This window comes from Mastomys coucha, unplaced genomic scaffold, assembly GCF_008632895.1.
Source record: "Mastomys coucha isolate ucsf_1 unplaced genomic scaffold, UCSF_Mcou_1 pScaffold12, whole genome shotgun sequence".
NCBI classification, from domain to species: domain Eukaryota; kingdom Metazoa; phylum Chordata; class Mammalia; order Rodentia; family Muridae; genus Mastomys; species Mastomys coucha.
In genome coordinates, this window is record NW_022196894.1 from 84,178,598 (window position 1) to 84,186,294 (window position 7,697).

A 7,697-nucleotide genomic window follows, 5' to 3' on the forward strand; every position below is an offset into this window, starting at 1 on the left:
TATTTCATGTTTTTACACTATACTATGGTTTTCAGAACAGCTTATATATTTCAAAAGTATTTATATTCTCAAAAGAAAAATAGACAATTAACTAGGGAGGTGGCTTGTAAGAGAACAACAAAGTGAGACTAAATGCTTTGATTGACATTTGTAACTCTTGTATCAAGTTTGAAGAAGAGGACTTTATAAGTAACTCTTTCTCTGAGATGAATGCTTTTCCAAATTATCACAGCTAATGAACCAAATTCTTACCCTCACTTAATGTCTGTGCCACCCTCCAAGCAGAACCATTGTTCATTGAAACAGTTGGTGAATGACTTTATGGATAGACCATCTTAATACCTACACCATTTCTTAAATGAATGTAACCTGTTCTCTGTGGGCTGAAAATGAAGTCACTCACTCAAGTCAAATAGCTTTGACCATAGCAGGAAGTCTGTATCCAAAAATTGAGCCTACAATTCATTTCTTGGTGCAACAGAACTATCAACTCTCAGCTTAGCTACAATGGAGGTAAAATCTGAAAGGCTGGAGAATCTTAGAATGAGGGCATTTAATAGAAATGTATGTATAATGTGTAACCTTTACTTAAAGAAGGCATAAGAAGTCTCTGTCAAGAGCCAGGAAAGTGGACTGGTCAGTTCCAGAAACAGGATATAAGCTATCTAATTAGTACTAAGAGCAGTCAGCTATTAAAAAGATAGCATTGACTAAACAACAGGATATAAATTATCTAGTTAGTCCTAGGAGCGGTCAGCCATTAAGAAGATAGTGTTGACCAAACCATATTCCTCTAGACAATGAGTGTGCTGGATGACTTCTTTGTGACCTGACTCAGCTAGCTAGTGGGTTCCTTTGGAATTTTCCATTGTTCCCTTGTTATGCTTCCCTGGTAACCCCTTCACCACCACCCCCTAGTTTGTGGTTTTTTTCCTTTAAATACCGCTTACTCCTCGTGCTCGTGGTCGAACTCCTCTGGCCGACAAGGTCATGAGATTGACGCCGGTACTGGTATCCCCGATAAACCTCATGTGATTGCAGCAAGTTCAGTCTCTTGTGAGTCATTGGGTGGTCGCGTCATCCCGAGACTTGAGTAAGGATCTCCCAAGTTCTGGGGGTCTTTCAAAATCCTTTGGTGATATGAGGGTCATTGAAATACAACCTTATTACAATGAAAAAAAATAGAATGAGGACATTGGCTCTGACATGGAGACTCAAGGGAGATCGCCATTTTCTCTCCAGTGATGGTCTAAGGCAGGACCAGTCAGGAGTACAGAGGTCACAGAAGCAGCATAGAAGCTGGGATAGGGTCCTTCCTGCCTCCTTCTGCACCCAGGAGGTGGGGCTGATCTGCAACCCTCTATGCACACATCTTTCTAGGAGAGAGATAGTCTCCCAGGAGTGCGGATGCAGGCTTATAGACACACAGGAGGAAAAAGCTCCAGGCAGAGACAGCAAAAACATATAAAACCAGAGATTAACAGATGGCAAAAGGCAAATGCAAGAATCTTACCAACAGAAACTATACTACTTGTCATCATCAGAACCCAGTACTACCACCACAGTAAGTCCTGGATACCACAACACACAAGAAAAGCAAGATTCAGATTTAAAACCATATCTCACCATGCCGATAGAGAATTTTAAGAAGGACATAAAAACTCTCTTAAAGAAATACAGGAGAACACAGGTAAACAGGTAGACACCCTTAAAGAAGAAACACAAAAATCCCTTAAAGAATTACAGGAACACAAAAACCAAACAGGTGAGGGAATTGAGCAAAATCTTCCAGGATCTAAAATTGGAAGTAGAAACAATAAAAGAAATGACAATGGGAGACAACTCTGGAGATAGAAAACTTAGGAAAGAGGTCAGGAGTCATAGATGCAAGCATCAACAACAAAATATAAGAGATAGAAGAGAGAGTCTTAGGTACAGAAGATACCATAAAAAACATCAACAACACAATCAAAGAAAATGCAAAATGCAAATAGATCCCAACCTAAAACATCCAGGAAATCCAGGACACAATAAGAAGACCAAGCCTAAGGATAATAGGCATAGAAGAGAGTGAAGATTTCCAACTTAAAGAGCCAGTAAATATCTTCAAAAATATCATCAAAAAAATTATAGAAGAAAACGTCCCTAACCTAAAGAAAGAGATGCCCATGAACATACAAGAAGCCTACAGAACTCCAAACAGACTGGACCAGAAAAGAAATTCCTCCCCTCACATAATAATCAAAACACCAAATGCACAAAACAAAGAAAGAATAATAAAAACAGTAAAGGAAAAAGGTCAAGTAACATATAAAGGCAGACCTATCAGAATTACACCAGACTTCTCGCCAGAGACTATGAAAGCCAAAAGATCTTGGGCAGATGTCACACAGATCCTAAAAGAACACAACTGCCAGCCTAAGCTACTATACCCAGCAAAACTCTCAATTATCCTAGATGGAGAAACCAAGATATTCATTCTATGACAAAACCAAATTTACACAATATCTTTCCATAAATCCAGGCCTTCAAAGGGTAATAAATGTAAAACTCCAACACAAGAAGGAAAACTACACCCTAGAAAAAGCAAGAAAGTAATATTTCAACAAAACTAAAAGAAGATAGCCACATGAACAGAATTCCAACTCTAACAACAAAAATAAGAGGAAGCAACAATTACTGTAGCCCACCTAGGTGAGATTTTGCCTTAGGTGAGATTTATTGTTCTGCCAAGTCTTCAGCTTCCCTAAAGGAGCCACTTCCTGATGAGCTGCTGAGCCTGCTTTCGAGACAAAACAACAAGATGCTTATGAGGCCACAAGATCCTGGCATAGTGGGGGTAGGTCCCTTTATATTCTCAGACTTTGAAATACATATTGGACCTTGTTTAGAAACTTGTCTTGGTCTCATTTTATTCTTCTCTCACCATTCCCCCATGTAGTCCCATCTTTCCATTCAGGGAACCCAGTAACCCGTGGCTGCTGGAGGCTACAGATGGTGCCTGAATGTGGGACCTGAACACAGAAAGGCCAAATGAGGGAACACTGTCTGAGTGGAGCTCTACAGAAAATGGAAGAAGATGGTATCCCACTTGGTAACATACAGTATTGATGCTAGCACTGGCTTTAAACTTCATCTTTTTGAAACTGTTCCTGTAGATGTGAAAGGAAACAGGCTAGACTGAGTTAGCATTGGCCCAACGCTGATATCAGCTAGAGGATTGACAGTGGGAAATGGGATCAAAACCTTCTAAACAGGCATTTGTTTGCAGGTGAGAACTGCATCAGGTGAGAGGAGTAGGGCATAAATAAAATGAAAAGAGTAACAAACAAACAACAACAACAACAAAGGGAGATATACAAATGACATAAGAGAGATCAAAAGAGAAGGAAAATGGATTTTGGAGCTTTCCAAGGGACTGAAAGAAATTGGGAGATGCCCTGCATCCTCTCTGGCCCATACAGGAGACATCCTTAGTTTTGGTTACATCAAGTTCTCAACCCTCTCTGTATTGTCTGTTCTTGGTGCACCAATCTGTTCCCATGTCAATTTGTGTCTCTTTTTGTTTTGTTGTCTGAATGACTGTTGTTCTAAGGTTCACATTGAAAAGTTGAAAAGAAAAAATGGTTAAAAGTTTATCTGCTGGCTATCCATCTCTTGATTCAATCTCAGTTTGCATAGCAGAGGGTGATTTAAGTTGCCCCTCACCCTTAGCCAGGAATTAAACACAGCAGGAGAGTCCCTGCTAAAAAGATGCTTTTTAAAAGGAGTCAGCAGCTTAAGTTCTAAGGTAAATAAGCTAATAGTTGCTTTTTCCTAGAAAATTCTCTGCAATTGTGATTATTGGGTTCAACAAATGACAAAGTGCTTTTTCTCTTAAAATTATAGCTAGAAAAGGTACAAATTCTTTGATTAGTCTACATTTATAAGATTTGTGTAGTTGCTTCATTTGGTTTCTGACTAATCTAAGGTATGAACATGCTCTACATGTCTTATTTATAGATTATTGGCTTATAAATTATTGGGTATGGTTAAAAGGCATAATATTGGTAACAGAAAGTTAGCTTAAATCTGGTAACTCAGGGTTAAAGTCATTTTAAACAACAACACATGGATAAATCAGCCCAGGAAACCAGGCCTCTAAAGATACTTCTAAATTGGGATAATATTTTATGTAATTCTTATCCTAGAAACTAGACTTATAAGGGATAAGATTTAAAACAATGTCTCTTTAATGAAGCATTAAAAGTTGCACTGTCATGCACTCATATGTAAGAATTTGCAGCCAAATTTCATAATGTAACAGTAATGCTTTTGGTATTGATTTTAAAGAGAATAGATTGTTTAAAATTGAGTTTTGCTCTCCAAAGGTTATGGTTATGCCCTAATATTACAAAAGAAACTTAAAAGGTATGGCTAAAATTGCCAGTGTTCCATTGGCTGAAGTTTGCAGTTTGATCAAAAGCTCAGGATTCTTAACTCACACATATTTTGTAATTTGGATGATTGCAAGAGTAATAATAGTTAAAAACAACTGTGGCCAGTATGGGCCCAATGCCCCTTTTACATAAGCTTTATTGGATACAGTGGCAAAAGATAATTTAACCCTCCAAGGTTATAAAGGAGGTCTCAGCGAAAATTTATTTGGTATTAAACAGGCTACTAATAAACTATTGCAAGGAGTTTGTACTACTAAAAACAGCTACAATTTTCAGAGACCCTCAAAAACGTGTTCCTTTTGTCACACAATTGTCTCATGAGAATGCTAATACAGCTCTCTGTGGCCATCCAGCCATACAAAGCAAAGACAGATTTATCTAGATATATTTGCCTTTGTGCAGAAATTAGACCCTCTTACAATCAGAGTCTACCTGTGTTTGCTACCTTGCAGGGGACTACAGTACATACAAGCAATGCTTTCAAATCGCTGAGGTGATAAGGAATGCTTCAAATATAAATCATCTTAGGAAAGTCTGTCCAAAAATTAGAGGTATAGACAGACAGTAGAATTGCTCCCCTGGAGTTTGTTCTCACTGCAAGAGGTGTAATATTTGGGCCAGGACTCAGGCAGTATACTCAGATTAAGGACTATTTACATTTGAATTAATGCTTGTGTGGCATTTCTTTTGTTTTACACACCCTGCCTAGAGAAGTTTTTGTGGCCTCACCTCTTCTTGTCTCCGGGGAACTGTTTTTAAGACAAAACAGAATTACCACAGATCTGTCCAGATGTTGTTCAAAATAAAGTTTAAAATTAAGATTTATAAAAAATCAGTGAGGCTGTGGAATTTATAGAGGCAGTACAATCTGGCCTGCCTACTTCATATAAAATATAAAATTACTGTGTATTTAGAAGATTGTTTTTTCCTCTGCATCCTGGTAATTGTAAAGGGTTTGCTTCTAGTGGGTTTGTAATCAGTGGAAAGTTTTGCCTTTAAGAATGGCTAATAGTCTTACATTATGTAAAAAAAAAAAAAATGTCTCTGCTTTAATACAAGAAGCTAGGACTTTGAATTTTTCAGTGCATGTTGTTTATTATCTAATCCCTCTAAAAAAAAATTTACTACCTTTACACTTATACCACTAGCTTTAAACATTTTGCAGTAGTTGTTGCTCTGTAAAAGTTTCAGAGGCAATATCTTTTGCAATATTTGGGGCCTCAGTTATATCCTAGAAAGGGTTGTAGTATAGAAAATTCAAAAAAGAAAAGATGATTTGCTTACTTTAAATTATTTTCAAAAGCTTCAAAGAGATGTTAATTGGCTAAGACCTCACCTTAAGCTCACCACAAAAAGACTTAAGCCTTTGTTAAATGATGTCAAGGGAGATGCAAATTTAACCGGTAAGAAATAAAGAGCTTTTGCAGAAAGTAGAGGAAGTTTCTGTAATCAATTGTTATCAATCAATTACAAATAAATGTTAGTTATTGTTATCCAATGTGCCCACAATTCTTTGCCAAAAGAGAGCATTAATACAGATTCATCTTTTCTCATCTCCAAAGTAAAGTTTTAACATCCTATTATGAAGGTGTTGTGGTGTTAATAAAAGATTATATGATAAAATCATGAAAGTATTTTAGAATGTCTTAAAAACCTGATGAGATATCTATTCCTTGCTTCAAACAGCAATTAAATTGGTTATTGCAGAATATTGATTGATATTTGGCCTATTATATAGTAAAATTTTTAAGCAAAATTGATAATTATTACTGGGTAATGGTGGCACATGCCTTTAATCCCAGCACTTGGGAGGTAGAGGCAGACAGATTTCTGAGTCGAGACCAGCCTGGTCTACAGAGTGAGTTCCAGGACAGTCAGGGTACACAGAGAAACTCTGTCTCGAAAAACCAAAACAAAAATAAAAACAAAAAAAAAATTGATAATTATCCAAAAGACAAGTTGTTACAATTTGCTTCTATGCATGCTTTTGTATTTCCTGCAAATTGATATATACATCCCATAAAGAATACATCTACAGCCCTTCTATGGGAGAGAAGTATATGTGATTGGGTCATATGTTTAGTCTTGTGAGTTTCCCTCTACTTCAGCACAAATAATTGAACTATGTGCTGTAGTCACTTTTTAAAGTGTTAAAATCAAGCTTTTATTTTGTATACTGACAGCCTATACATTGATATATATATATATACCTTATATATATATATATCTTATATATATATATCTTATATATCAATGTATATATAAGATATATATATATATATATCTTATTCCAGGTTTATAATTGCTTGAAATTGTTCCTCTTTTAGATACTGCTACTTCTCAAATTTTACAATTGTTTATGCATATATACAACTCAAGTTAAGAGAAAGTACTATTCCTTTAAAAGACTGTCCTTGGACATTTAAGAACTCATCCAAGACTGCCTGGAAAAGACTCCTTAAGTCAATGCCACAACAGATTTGTATCCCAGGCAGATTATAGGACTTACACAAGAAAATTTGGCTATATAATCTCATTCTTTACATCATCAAAGTAGTAAATGCTTGAGATAATAATTTGGTAATTTTAGAGAATGTGCATGTCAAATTGTAAGGACTTATTCTCATTGTCCTCAGTTTCTACCTGTACCTGTACCATATAATGGTATTAATTCTAGAGGACTTATTCTTAGTCACTTATTGTAAATGGATACTTATATTTCTGATTTAAAAAATAAAAATAAGTGCTTGCTTCGGCAGCACATATACTAAAATTGGAACGATACAGAGAAGATTACCATGGCCCTTGTGCAAGGATGACACAAAAATTCATGTTCCACATTTTTTTTAAAAAATTAATAATAAAAAAATAAATAAAAATAAAATATACACATGTGACTATTGATAACTTTATAGGCTTTCTACTTGCAATTGCCTTAACAATAAAAGCAACTAAAAATATAGTTGGTCATTGCCAATTACATGTAATTGTTTTATGCTTGGTGTTTCTAATTAGATAAAAACAGATTATGGAACAGGATATTACAGTCAAACATTTGCAATGTTTTGTCAACAATTTAATGTTACTCATAAAACTGGAATTCCTTATAACCCAATGGGAGAAGGAATTGTTGAATGTACAAATCACATTCTGAAAAATTGGCTTACATAAAAAAAGGGGGAAATTATACCCTCCAAAGTCACCAAAAGCACATCTTGCTTTTGTCTCATTTGTTTAAATTTTTTTCTTTTTTTTTTT

General features: G+C 35.8%; 1 long non-coding RNA gene and 1 other non-coding gene across 2 annotated transcripts in view; one reads left to right on the top strand and one right to left on the bottom strand.

Moving 5' to 3' along the window:
* The window catches only part of LOC116086536, a 22,437-nt gene that overhangs the window by 7,751 nt on the left and 6,989 nt on the right, over positions 1 to 7,697 (bottom strand). The gene's annotated exons all lie outside the window — the stretch shown is intronic.
* LOC116086651 lies at positions 7,183 to 7,284 on the top strand. Its single transcript, XR_004117031.1, has one exon. It is a non-coding gene; the product is annotated as a U6 spliceosomal RNA (small nuclear RNA).